General features: G+C 40.9%; 1 protein-coding gene across 1 annotated transcript in view; it reads left to right on the top strand.

Annotated features, from left to right (window-relative positions):
• LOC145494333 (uncharacterized) overlaps positions 1–14,334 on the top strand; it is a 45,087-nt gene that overhangs the window by 20,954 nt on the left and 9,799 nt on the right. The gene's annotated exons all lie outside the window — the stretch shown is intronic.

Genomic DNA, 14,334 nt, shown 5'->3' with positions numbered 1-14,334 from the left:
ATTTATGCATTTTTAAGGCTCATTTCTATTGCAAGATATGTTTTTTAGTCTCCAAGTATTTTCCTTTGCGGGACAAAATATGAAATTTACTGTAAAAGTGTTGCTTACTTGCATTCTATATTGTGACACCGGACCCGGCTGTATTACAGAACTGTTTGAAAGTACAGGAGGTTATCACGGATATCATATTTGTCCTCGTACGTTTTTTCTTCGAAGACACCGTAGCTTGGAGAAAGCTATACATTTCTCCAGAAACAGGCTTATGTTTCTTGCAGCTATCTGATCGAGCTCATGTTTCTCTACCTCGATGTATAGGTTTATTCCTCCTTTTGGTCGTTCTGGCACCACATGATTCAAATGTAGCTGTTTACGCGCAAGTCTGTTGACTGTTTTGCGTGTTGCATTTGCCACTGTTCGGCTTAGCTCAGGCAAGACCATTGTTTCGATCCTACATGTGGATCTCATCAGTAGCCGGTATTTCTAAAATACTATGTACGTCTGTAGTTGCTAGCGCAACTCGCACATATGTGCGGATGTAAGACATTCTGCAACTTGTACAAACTTGTAAAATGGCTAGCCTACACGACTTCTATGGTTCGTGACATTTGTACATTTGCCGTTCTCTGTTAGGTCAATTGACCTTTTTTTCGCTTCACTCGTGTTTATGAAGGGCATTTCATGTTGTGTTAAAAGGAGGAATTTTAAGTCGAGTTGAGTGGTTAGACCTTGCTATGGCAAATTTTTAGAGTTCATAGGTCTGCATGATTTCCTTTGTTATCTGCATGTCGCTTCGTCGAGTTTGACACCTCTGTAATTTGCCATGTGTTTATGCATACCATTGTTTTGGCTCGTTTCTATTGCAAGATACAAATAATATATTGCTTTCCAGGGACAAAATATGACATTTCCCGTGAACATGTTGCTTACTTGCATTCTATATTGTGATGCCAGACCCAACTGTTTGATTAGAACACTTTCCAAGTAGTATGATGCAATTGATTCTTATCACGGATATCCGATTTGTCCTCGTGCGTTTTTCCTCGGAGACGCCGTAGCGTTACTTCGAGAAAGCTATACTTTTCTCAAAAGACATTCTTTGGTTTCTTGCAGCTATCTGATCGAGCTTATGTTTCTCAAGCTCGATGAATAGGTTTATTCCCCCTTTTGGTCGTTCTGGCACCACATGATTCAAATGTAGCTGTTTACGAGCAAGTCTGTTGACTGTTTACCCTGCTCCCAGAGGTTTTTCTTGGTGTTTCTCCACATGAGCGAGCTGCGAGAGAGCCGCGGAGTTTCGCGGCTAGCTTGCGAGCAGGCTCACCTTTGAGTCACACGCACGAGCGTCGATAAGCAAAGCGATCCGGCGAGGAGTCTGGTGAAGTAGCCTGCGAACAGGCTCTCGGCGTGGACGGAAAAAAATTCCGGCGAGCGCGAAACAGAAGAATTTGGAGAGCAAAGCGATCGGGGCTTCATTCGGGTTCACCGGGAGCCTGTTCGCAGTCTACTGGTGAAGAGGCGCCAAGAAGGCTGCTCACATCCAAACCACATTCTTTTCCCTTTGTGTTTGTGGTTTGTTTGCGCTCCATTGAACAGACCAATCACATAATAGCAAAGTGTGAATGACGTAAGCTTTTGCACGGAAAGGTCTGAGTGCGAACACGTGAGGGATTTCTGGCTTTTGTTTCACGGCGCACGTTGCCAAAAATATGCGGTGTTCGCAGGTTACGATCATGACGGACGAAAAAAATTGTAAATAAAAGTCCTAAGTACAAGTGCTTCATGTGCTCCTCGCTATGTTCAGCTATAAATGAGACAAAATATATTTTCTCGAAATGTCAAATTGTAACCATCAATCAAGGGCCAAACGCTTCCTACAGATTGTAATCAGGCCGGAAAGAGCGGCATTCAGAACTCGATGTCAACAAATCGAGCGAAGCTACTGGATTTCCTGGTTCCTTTGTTAAGTTAAAATAGATATCTTCCTTCTCGACAGTAATTTTTTGAGTTGAAAGCTTCTAATAATTAACTTGAACTTTGAAGAGTCTTCAGCTACATAGAAAGCTCGTTCAAGTGTCGCCGGTAGTTTTCGGCGTCTCTAAACAAAAGCCGGAAATCTGTATGTTTATTTGTGACATCTCCCACGACGGGATACAAAGATAAAAAACATTCCCTGATTGGACAAGTTTCAAAGGGCGAATTTGGCGCGAAAACGTTCTTGAAAATGGAACAGAAGCGGTGATTGGTTAATTTCGTGAAAGGAATGTTGTTGGATGTGAGCAGCCGTTTCTTTGGGGGGAGCATTGCATGACATCCCAAAAAATGGCTGCGGAGGAGACTACAAGAAAGTAAGCCTGCTCTGATCTCTGTAATTTTTCATTTCTGCGCGTCGATCGTCTGAGCGAAGTGAAATACCATTGGTCGAAAGGCGGGAAAGGCGAGAAACTGTCAATCTACTATGTTTGATAAGGAGCGATTAAATCCCCACAGAGTCGGTAATTTACCGCACAATAAAAAACAAGTCGTCCACATTTGGAGTCAGAGGAAGAGTTGAGTGCGCGTATTACTGATGTTTTAACAAAGTTCCAGTCTATTTCTGGTTAAATTTCAAACTAAAGAGGGAGCCCCTCCTCCTCAAGCAGGAAATAGCAGTTGAAAGTATGTTAATGAATCAAGACGTACTTGTCGTGTTGCCGACTGCATATGGGAAGAGTTAAATATTACAAACGTATGTGGTTGTAAGCGGGCAACGAAACAACACAGAGGCGTTTGCCCGTTTACCAACATCGCCAAAGACCAGATTGCCAAAGCAAGATCACTAGGAATCAAAGTGTGTGTCCTTAGTAGTTCTATTTCAATTTCACAGCCCTGTCAGATGAGTAACCACAGACACGCGGGCGATTCCAGTGAAGAAGCGAGTAGCTGTTATATTGACACTTTTTCGTCAGCAAAACTTTATTAACAACGGATATCGCGCCTACATGTTGTTATGAAAAAGATTTACAATTTTCCCGAGAAATCTGAGCTGCCAAAGCTCATACTTCCGGTGAAAATCAATTGACTTTATTCTTTTCTGCGGTTTCCGGGGTCAAAATAAAAAAAATTGCAGAGATTAGAGCAGGCTCACTTTCTCGTCACATAGCCTTCGGAGAGGCTCCCGGCGAGGACGGAAAACAAATTTTCGGCGAGTGCGAAACAGAAGAATTCGGAGAGCAAAGTGATCGGCGCGGGAACAGGGGATCCTGTAGACTTTGTTTTTGATGTGTCTATCCGCCCTTGGTGATTAGCCTGTAGCAAATCAGTCAATGAGGTAATTAGACCCATCAAGAAGGGCTATCTTTAAAACGGGGAACGGGGAATCGGGGAATGGGAATGGGGAACGGGGAACGGGGAATCTTTAAAATGGGGAATCTTTAAAAGCGGGAATCTTTAAAATGTGGAATCTTTAAAAGCGGGAATCTTTAAAATGGGGAATCTTTAAAAGTGGGAATCTTTAAAATGGGGAATCTTTAAAAGCGGGAATCTTTAAAACGGGGAATCTTTAAAAGCGGGAATCTTTAAAATGGGGAATCTTTAAAATGGGGAATCTTTAAAATGGGGAATCTTTAAAATGGGGAATCTTTAAAAGCGGGAATCTTTAAAACGGGGAATCTTTAAAATGGGGAATCTTTAAAATAGGGAATCTTTAAAAGCGGGAATCTTTAAAATGGGGAATCTTTAAAAGCGGGAATCTTTAAAATGGGGAATCTTTAAAAGCGGGAATCTTTAAAATGAGGAATCTTTAAAGTGGGGAATATTTAATAGCGTTAATCTTTACTGAAAAGTGAACGAGAATCTCTCAGTTTCCCACCGGAAGCTATTTATTCTCTCACATGTATCAACTCAACAGGTACAGAGACAGTTGTGGAATTTATTCATTGTAATTTTATTGCACGCTGTTAAAGCACATCGATTTCGCGGGATAGTGGAGCGGTTCAAATCTCAATTCTCACTCTGAGATCCGCTAGACCGACCAAAGAATCTAACCGCCTGGATTTATCTTAACTCCGGACTGTGACGTTTAGTTTCGCAGCGATGGATATTTGTCGTAGCCTTATCATGTGCTAATGGAAGGACTTACGACTTAATGACAAATATATGGCAGGGAAAACACGTTTTTGATTGTTTAATCGATAAATCAACAGTCCCCTCAGATGACGTTGCTAAATTCAAACTACAAAACTATTAATCATCCTGAGATTTTACTTTCATGATGTGTAAGAGCAGCTGAAAACTAATAGTCATACAAATTTTTGCTCCAAGTGGGTTCTTGGTTTTGTAATAGACTGCGCTTGAATTTCTAATCTTTTGCATGACGCGGCATTTACATGACGGGCAAGAAAGCTGTCATGTTGGTTAAAAGAGTGACTTATTTCGGGGAATTTGGCTATCTGAAAAGTTCATGTATTAGAAAAAGTATTATTTTTAAAATGTTTTTGAGTTCCTGAAGAGATAAATTCACGCTTTTGTAGCAAAACTCAGTGACAGATGTTTCTGTTGGTTTCCGGCCGCCATCCGGATGGGCGCCAGCATGGCGTCTCCATCAAAATCTCTATAAATTTGGGTAAAAAAAATTCTTCTTACGTAAGAAACATTGCTGTGACCTGAATCTTAGCGAAAGTCATTGCATATTTACCTTCTTTCTCTTCAAGATTCTGGACTTTATCGTTTGAACTGTTTTGATTTTGATTTTGTTTATTTTGAATGGCATGACACTGAAAACCGGCAATAAAGCAATTCGATGCTCGATGCCCGAACGATGTGACGGCGAATTTCGCGTATAATCCGTCATTGCATGCTTAATGATACCTCTTTCTACGCCATGCAGTCATGCGAAGACAATTTCAAAGTGCCCATTGCGTTCACTTTAAAGAAGAAAGAATCGGTCGCTTTGAAGGTCTTCCACAGTTTAAGTGGAATGATCTCGGCGAACAAGATGTGATAGGGGAAGAGTCGTTTGAAGCCGTTTTTATACTCTAATCACCCTGAAACGATTATAAAATATTTTGTAACTAATCTTAATAAACACAAACACAGCATCAGGGGCGGGCATCTCGTTTATTGATGCAGGATACAGCAAGCGTTACATCATCATAAAGAAAATACAGTAGTGAGTAAACAGAAAAATTAAAAAGCAAAGTTGAAAGAGATGCCTTCGAGTGGCTCTTGCATAACATACAAATTCTCAAATAGCCTACTAGCCCCTTAGGGATTCACGCCTAAAATACTTCTGCAGTTAACACGAACCATACATAGTGAACATACTCCAGTGTAATTAGCGAAACGTTACAAAATATATTTATACTCTAATCACCCTGAAACGATTATAAAATATTTTGTAACTAATCTTAATAAACAGAAACACAGCATCAGGGGCGGGCATCTCGTTTATTGATGTCTGCTTTCAAAAATAAAGAAAGAGAACAAAGGAATCTAAGTGTGCAAACTTCTAGACACTGAAAGTAAAGATTCTAACCTATCATAATATAGCTGTGGCTAGCCGTCCTTGGCTCGATCAGTCTTCTATCTGCCGTGACATAAAAAGTGTAGATTGCTGATGCCTGCTCCTTAGCGGCCCATGTTCTTAAGCTATGTAGATCAGTTAAACAAGTGTATAAGATATCCTAGTTCCGCAAACGCATGCCAAGTCTAAAACTTTATTTTAATACGAATTTTTTGAGAGCAAAATATGTTACATCTCTGAAGAAAATAAATTCATAAAATTAAAACTAAAAATTTCATATAATAAACATCTGTTTTGCTCTTACATATATAAATCTTGACAAATGCATCGCAAAAACTAACGTTACAGCAACGAAGGCTAGCTAACTCGTTGCCGCGGAGAAAAGCCCACTAGGCAGTCACGCAAATTGCGGCTAAGCGAAGATTAGCAGGATTAGCCTTGACGCCCGCAAACCTATTATATATCCTCAAGATCATCTCGGGAGTAACAGCGCCCCCCTTTTTATGGAAACAGGTTTTGTAAGCTCAATTTTAGCCGCCTCGAGAAAACTTCTATCACAAGTCAAATCACAAGTCGGAAAGCCATACCGATGGTGTGCCCAATTTATGCCATAACAGGCAGAATCAAGTGTGCAGTAGAGGAAACTCTGCTGCAGCAAAATACTCCAAATAAGGAGCAAAAGACGTCTCATCAGACGGGAAACAAGCGAGTTCCTCAAAGCGCGAAGACCATTCTCTAAATGTTTGAAAGTCACTTGAATAACGCTCTGTTGTTGAAGGGGCCTTTGCTTCACAGGCACACAAGGGAAGACCTTCCGCTGACTTGCGAAGTCGTCTGGATCTCTTGAGTGGGCAACCTTTGAAGTAAACACACATCCACTTTGTAGACTTGAAAGATAACAAAAGAAATGTGAGAACAATTAGAAAAAAATGCAACAACACGCAGATCAGAACATAAGGAAGGCCCAGAGGCCTAAATCTTGCATTCAGCACACTATATACTGGCAGTCCTGCACAAAAATGGCATGGCTCAATGGCCTAAAACAGTGTAATCACCTAAGATCAACCCGTGATAAACGGGCAGTCCCGCACAAAAATGACATGGCCCAATGGTCTAAAACAGTGTAATCACCTAAGATCAACACATGATAAACGGGTAGTCCCGCACAAAGATGACATGGTCCAACGGTCTAAAACAGTGCAATCACCTAAGATCAACGCATGATAAATGGGCAGTCCCGCACAAAGGTGACATGGCCCAACGGCCTAAAACAGCATAATCGTGACCGCGTGGCATGACTTCTCCATAGTCAGATTCTACTGGACACTGGACTGTACAGCACCGACAAGCAACTAAAATTCTCCGAGTCAAAAGGGAACTGTTATTTGCCCCATGGAGATAAACATCTTTACCGTTCTCAACGAAGAGAAAATCAATAACAAAAGATCTGAAACCCCACCTACGCTCCACCAAAAAGGCCAAAAGGGAGCTGAAAGGCCAATAAAGAGTAACCAGTTCTATTGACAAAAACATATGTGGCGGATGACATTTTCAACTAACGAAACAGGTGGCACCAGCCAACAGGTTTCTCCTACCCAACTAAATGCTAGAGAATCTTCGAATAGAAACTGGGAAAAACTTGAATTTTTTGTTTTTTTAACTGGAAAAGTAATCAATTGAACAGGGACCCCGATAAGAGGTTACTTCATGAAAATAGCTATCTTTAACTGACCAGTCATCAATCAACGATCTTGCATAAGTAATCAGCTTTCTCGTTAAATGAACGAGGTATCAACTCAGCCTTGATTTTGATATTACTTTCTTTGGCGGTATCAAATATATCACCGGCGAGTTGAAGCGAACGCAGTTTCATACTACCAGAATCGACGATCAAAGGTACAGATTGGTTCTCAGTAAACCACTTAACAGAGCACCCTGAAAGAAGATGTGCAAACTTTTCAAAGCAAAACAAACACAGTGGAGTTCTCTCCACGTGGTACTCGATCTGGTATTCGTCTACATAGAATCTCGGTTTTTGTGCGAAAATAGGCAATGTTACCAATGGCAATAAAAGCAGCCAATCCAATAGCGCTAACATCCGAGCATACAATACAAGATAGTCTGCGAGCAACGTCTGCAAAACACTGGAATTGAGATACGAAACATTATTCTTCCAGAACTCCAACTGTATGGAAACTGACAACGGGTTAACAACAGCAGGAGCACACGCGCACTCGACCACTGAACCTGTGGCCAGAAGATCAGAAATAGCCTGCTCAACAAATCACTATACTGGACTGGATGGCTGAGTGATCATTAGAAAACTGAGCTGAGGGTGGAATGTAAAATAAAGAGAATCTAATACCCATCAAAAATAGTATTGCGAATATAGCAAGAAGCACCTATGTGATTTTAAAAATCTACATTAACCATAGGGTTGCCTTTAACTTAAATATAATGCGTTCTGTCCTGATAATCAGTCTTTTATTCATTCATTCAGTCATCAGGGCTAGTACAATTGTTAACCCTCGGACTAACACCCCCATCGTGGCACAAGGGGGATGAAACCCTCTCCTTGGGTTTTCGTTCTATTAAGGTACAGGAAGCCCTGAGCTTGCTCCATAAAATAATGACATATTTTTTGGTTGTGGCATCGCATGACGTCATTTGACCCACCATCTTGGGTAATACTATTTTCTTAAAAAGTCAAGAAATAATCTAGAATGCTTATCAAGCCAGAATGCTTATGAAATGTACAATTTAGTGAAATTCAGCAAAATGATGAACAAAGCTGGAAAAAAAAATACAGAAGTATGTCGAAAAAGTTGATTTTTGTCCAAACCTATACGAAGTTTGCGGTTGCCATGACAAAGTCAAAAGTAATGGACACAATTGACATAACTAAAATTTACGCGAACGATGAATGAACAGCTAAGGAAATTTTTCAGCCCCTTAGAGTAAATTGTCTTTTCAAGACTTCCAAAAAACCTTGAATCACATGGTTCAACAAAATTATCAATAAGTTCAACCGGGTCTCCCAATCATTTGATTAAATTGAAAAAATTATATACTCATCTTATCCCATTCTCTTCAATGCAGCTCAGTATTTGCCATAAGTATGTATTTTTACTGCTTGGAGGGGCTGCAGCGGCTCCTCTAAAACGGCTTGGGCAGGAAGATGGATTTGCTCAGTGGCTTTGGCCGCATCTGAAACACTTATCTGCTAGTTGAGGCTGACGTCGACTAAAGGACTGCATGCGAAAAAAAACAAAAAGGCTGATTAGAAGAAAAATAATTCCCAGTGGACAGGCCATGAGTGGATGGAGCTTCACTGGGTGTAGATTGGGTAGCTGTAGAGTTGGCCAGCTAGACGCATTTTTCCACTTTTTCTCCCGGATCTTAGCTAGCGTTCATATTTCGGCTGATCAGAGCTTTTTCTCTTCCCCTGAATCTTCGGCGAGTTCGTCGATTCGTACTTGCACTGCTGCCCAAACAGCGGGGTTCTTGTCCGCAGAACAAAATAACTTGGCTGCTGAAAGGTTTCCTTTTGAGATGGTCTTGCTGATCCCGTCTGTTGCATCCAGCAGAGAGTTGCTGAACTCGTATTGTACTTTAGAGTTAAAAGAACTCGAAGCCTTGGATACCATTTTTAGCCTCTACAGTTGAGACTGAGTGGCAGCTTGTTTCTCGTCGAGACCGCGTTTGAATGCAGCGAACTTCTGATCAAAATTAACGTCCAAAAGACAAGGAAACAATGTTCGTGAAGCAGTCTCATGAAAAAGATCTCCCTCAGTGAAGGATTGCGCGATCGAAGCGGGAACGCTCGCTCGTTCAGTATCCGGCGACATAACAGCAAAAGCAAAGTTGAAAGAGATGCCTTCGAGTGGCTCTTGCATAACTTACAAATTCTTAAATAGCCTACTAGCCCCTTAGGGATTCACGCCTAAAATACTTCTACAGTTAATACGAACCATACATAGTGAACATACTCCAGTGTAATTAGCGAAACGTTACAAAATATATTTATCACAAAAACCAGGAACAAGGACGGAAAGTCAAAACAGTGGTTGACAAGAAATCACCCGCTTTTAATAAAGATTCCCCATTTTAAAGATTCCCGCTTTTAAAGATTCCCCATTTTAAAGATTCCCGCTTTTAAAGATTCCCCATTTTAAAGATTCGCACTTTTAAAGATTCCCGCTTTTAAAGATTCCCCGTTTTAAAGATTCCCGCTTTTAAAGATTCCGCATTTTAAAGATTCCTGCTTTTAAAGATTCCCCATTTTAAAGATTCCCCGTTCCCCATTCCCATTCCCATTCCCATTCCCCGATTCCCCGATTCCCCGTTCCCCGATTCCCCGTTCCCCGTTTTAAAGATAGCCCGTCAAGAAGCTACATTTTCGGTACTTGCAAACGGCATGTGCTAAAACCCAGACGGTGGATTCTGGACGATAGACGATAGACGATGGACGATGGACAATGGACGATGGACGGTATCTCTGACATTCATTTATTTCTCTCAGACAAAGTATAAAATTGTCACACAATCTTTTGCTCTTGTCACGCGATGTTAAAATATTGAACAGCGACAATTCGTGCCCTCCCCACTCCCCCGAGAAAAATCTAACTTATTTGAACTGGACAAAGTTATGGTCGCGAATTGTTCGTCATGCAATTTCACGCATTCCTTCTTTTATCACATGATGTCACCATGGAATTTTGAAATAGTGCACAGCGAAAATTCGTGCTCACCCCGCTCCCCAGCAAGAAAAAAAAACAAACTTATTTTGACTGGACAAATTTTGACTGCAGATTCTATGTCACACAATGTCAGTTATTCATTTATTAAATTCTGACAACAAAGTATAAATGTGCCACACAATCGTTTTCTTTTGTCCCGCAATCGATTGCTTTTTCACATGAATTATTCCAGACTGCACGCAGAAATGACGCAGGAGAATCGTAGCCCATACGTCAAGCACATGATATGTTTTTGCATGAGTTGTCGTGGGGTGGGGGGGGGGGGTAAATAAGCAGCCTCACCTTAGTTTTTAAGCTGTTTTGGTGAAGCTTACCGCAAGCGGTCTGCCAGGATTATCTGTGCTTGCCATTACCAGTTTTCCCTTCCTTTCCTTACGTGTTTCAATTTCATTTTCGCCAGCTCTGAAAGGTTTTATTGCAAAATACCAGCGCTTACACTTGCCAAAAGGCCAGAAGATTTTTTTTTCGAAGCATGAACTTTTACAACAGACGAACCCAAAAATGGGAATCGTGATAATTTGTCCATCCCCTTAAAGTTAGATTTTTGCTGGGGGAGGGAGAGGGCACGAATTTTTGCTGTTCAATATTTCAAAACTCCATGGTGACATCGTGTGACAAAAGGAAAAGGTTGTGTGGAAAATTTCTACATGTATATGTACTTTGGCTGAGAGAAATAAATGAATGCGTGACATTGCGTGACGAAAAATCCGCGATCAGATTTTCATGATAATTTGTCCAGTCCAAATAAGTTATATTTTTGCTCGGGGGAGGGGAGGGTGGAGGGCATGAATTTTCGCTGTTCAATAGTTTAACATCGCGTGACAAGATTGTGTGACAATTTAAATGACAAATAAATGAATGTGACAAACAAGTGAGTGTCAGAGACATCGTCCATCGTCTATCATCCAGAATCCACCGTCTGGGTTTTAGTACATGCCCTTGCAAACAGTTCTAATCGAGCTAATCAAATAGTCGGGCTGGGCGTCATATAGTCTCCTTCACAGCCGTTTTTTGGGAAGTGACATCCCAAAAAACGGCTGCGAAGGAGATTAGGCGTCACAATATAGCATGCAAGTAAGCAACATGTTCACGGAATATTTCAAACACTTTGTCCCTCCAGAGCCAATACTTATGCTGTGTTTAGACTTGAACGGTTTACCAAGGTACCAGAGTTTACTTACCTACGTAAACATTTTCCGTGTAAATGCCAACTGATACTTTGACAAAAGACAAAAGAAATTTATCCGAGGTAAAAGTTGTAATTACCCTGTGATCAGGCATGGTTACAGTTGGTAACCAAGGTCAAGATGACAGATATATCCACTTGTGGCGGCGTAATATTTCACTTCCTGTGAGCAGATTATGCGATTGTCGACAAAGGGCCTGTTCGCACTACGCAAAATTTTGTTTGATTTGCCAAAAAATCTGTCAACACGCAGCCATTTCTAGTGCGAACGATTTTTTGAACCCACCAAAATTTTTGCAAGCGCAACAAAACTTCAAAGATTCCGTCGACTAGCTTTGGAGGCTGTAAAAATTTTGTCAGGCAAAAAAATCCTTTGTTCCTTGACATCCATCCGTCATTGGGTCATCAAATTTTGCAACACATGGATTACGAAGCGAACGTGACCGTATGACTTCCTGCCATTTTAACTGAGCTAGATGGATCCGCACAGAAGCAACATCGATCCATGGTACTTCAATTATTATGGCTCGCAATGCTACCAAGATCAAGATCAGGGTAATCAAAGTTATTACGATTCTCAAATCGCTACACAACAGCAGTACTTCTTACAGTTTCCATCGCAGCAAACTCGTGCGGATTCACAATGCATCCACATCCGCTGAACACAGCATCCACATCCGTAACATCCACTGAAGATCAGACGACTGCTGCAGCTACTGGAAGCACAGAAAACACGAAAAAGGGAACAAAGGGAAAAAACGCCAAGTATGAAACCTTCCCCTTTAAGACGTCACGACATCTTGATGGTAAATTGATCAAATTACTAACTGACATCCGTCACTAAAAAAATTTCGCATCTTCATGTGCGAATAGGATTACGAAAACAAAAAATTGGTGATTACAAAATTTTCAGTTTTTTTGCAAACGCTAAACTCAAATTTTCGTCTTAGTGCGAACAGGGCCAAAGCAAAGTGTTTCTTTTCCAGTTTTGACTAGGCTATCATGGCAGATAACGTGGAAAGATTGGATCGATCTTCTTACGGCGAACAATCCCTCACGTAAAAGAAAGCATTGTATTTTTCATTCTCAGTATTATTTGCAACTTTCTCTAGACAAACTTCGATCCTTTGTTGTGTAATTATTGTTGATATATTTTGCCACCAGGGAGGATGCTGCATATACAACGTATCCATGTTTCTACGCATATAACCATGCATACCCTGGGTATGATCAAGCGGATGAATTTTCGCCGCAATATTATGAAATGAGGTCCTTGCCTATGAAAATGATGGCACCTCAATTTGCTCCTGTTCCGCTGCGGTGGGATCCTCGTCCAAGTTTTATTTCATGACGTTGATAATGCAGCGTGCGCGAATGTTGAAAGATCAACTTGAGTTATTTGAGCCGGTATAAACACTGGATGAATGTACCAAGGCTAAGTAACTTGACCTTAGTAACTGTTTACCTTGGTAAAAGCTCAAATGTAAACGCAGCATCAGAGAGCTTAAAACATATTTTGCAATACTGAAATGAGCCTGAGGAAATTATAAGCACATGATGGAGGTGTCAAACTCTGCGAAGCGACAAGCAGATAACAGCGGAAAGTCTGGAAACCATGCCTTTGACCTGTAAATAAAATGCTGTACACTGCCGCTTTGCCAAATGGCTCCACTCCACTAACTTCTACTTTAAAATTCCTCCTCGTAACAGAGCATAAAGTACCCTTGAGAAACACTTGTGAAATAATGAGACGTCGAGAGACCGAAACTTAAAAGAGAACGGCAAATGCACTATTGTAACGAACCGTTGGAGTTGTATGATTTTATAAAGATCCATCAAATATTCATCTCAAAGATGTCAACAATCAGCGATTTAACCAATCATATCATGACAAGTGGGCTAGCGTCTTAGCTCTAGAGACAAAACGGTTACAGAAAGTTTCTAGCTACTCTAGGTTACGCATTGAAGAGAGTGCCACTCAATTCTGTGGTTTGTGCATAGACGGTTTTTAGCAATATGAAAGCTGGTTAATCACTATTTCGGTAGTCCACAGTTTATGTTTATGTTCAGAGTTAATGTGCTTCGCGTAGGCAGGCATTCATTCAAGGGTCACCATGTACTTGAGCGCAAAACAATGTGGTGATTTTTTGTCTCTTCATTAAAAAAGTCTTTAACATGATTGTCGAACTTGTTTTCAAACATCCGCAAGGTTTACTTCTAATTTTTATCGGTATGCAAACCAGAGATGATTGTGTATTGTAAGGTCGATTAAAGGAACAATAATGTGACCATAGTGTACGCAACCCAGCATACTGTTTCTCCGTGTGTGTTTGTTTTTGTGTGTGTAGTTGGGGGGGGGGGGGGTTAAGCAAGAGACCATAGGTTAGCAGCAAATAGAGGTTCTCGTGGCTCACTTTTTTTTTGAGGGGGGGGATGGAGAGTCATGAAAGATACCATTGGTAGGTTGTGAAGGGAGGGGGGCCTATAAAAGATACTATGGGTCACTTGTCAAGGGAGGGCGGTGGGCTGTAGTAGAGACCATGGGTCACGTGCCAAGGGATGGGGGGGGTATAAAAGAAACTGTTCGTATCTGGATAAGGGTAGGGGGCTATAGAAAGAGACGGTAGTCTCAAGTCATTCTAGTGGGTCCCTTATATGTATAATAGTTTTGACCACTTCCCTAATTGACCTAAGGTTGGAATTAGGTATAGTTCTTTTATATGGAAATCTTAAAAACTTATTTACAAGAATTTATTAATCTTTTTCCATGGGGCTGTGGATGTGATACTACACACTGCCATTTTCCAACTCAGTTAATGGAAACTAAGAGTTTTAAAAATGAAATATTTTAGTCACAAATAGGATTTGAAGAAACAGATGTCACTTTC

This window comes from Orbicella franksi, chromosome 8, assembly GCF_964199315.1.
Source record: "Orbicella franksi chromosome 8, jaOrbFran1.1, whole genome shotgun sequence".
Classification (NCBI taxonomy): domain Eukaryota; kingdom Metazoa; phylum Cnidaria; class Anthozoa; order Scleractinia; family Merulinidae; genus Orbicella; species Orbicella franksi.
This window is presented reverse-complemented; position numbering and strand designations above follow the sequence as displayed.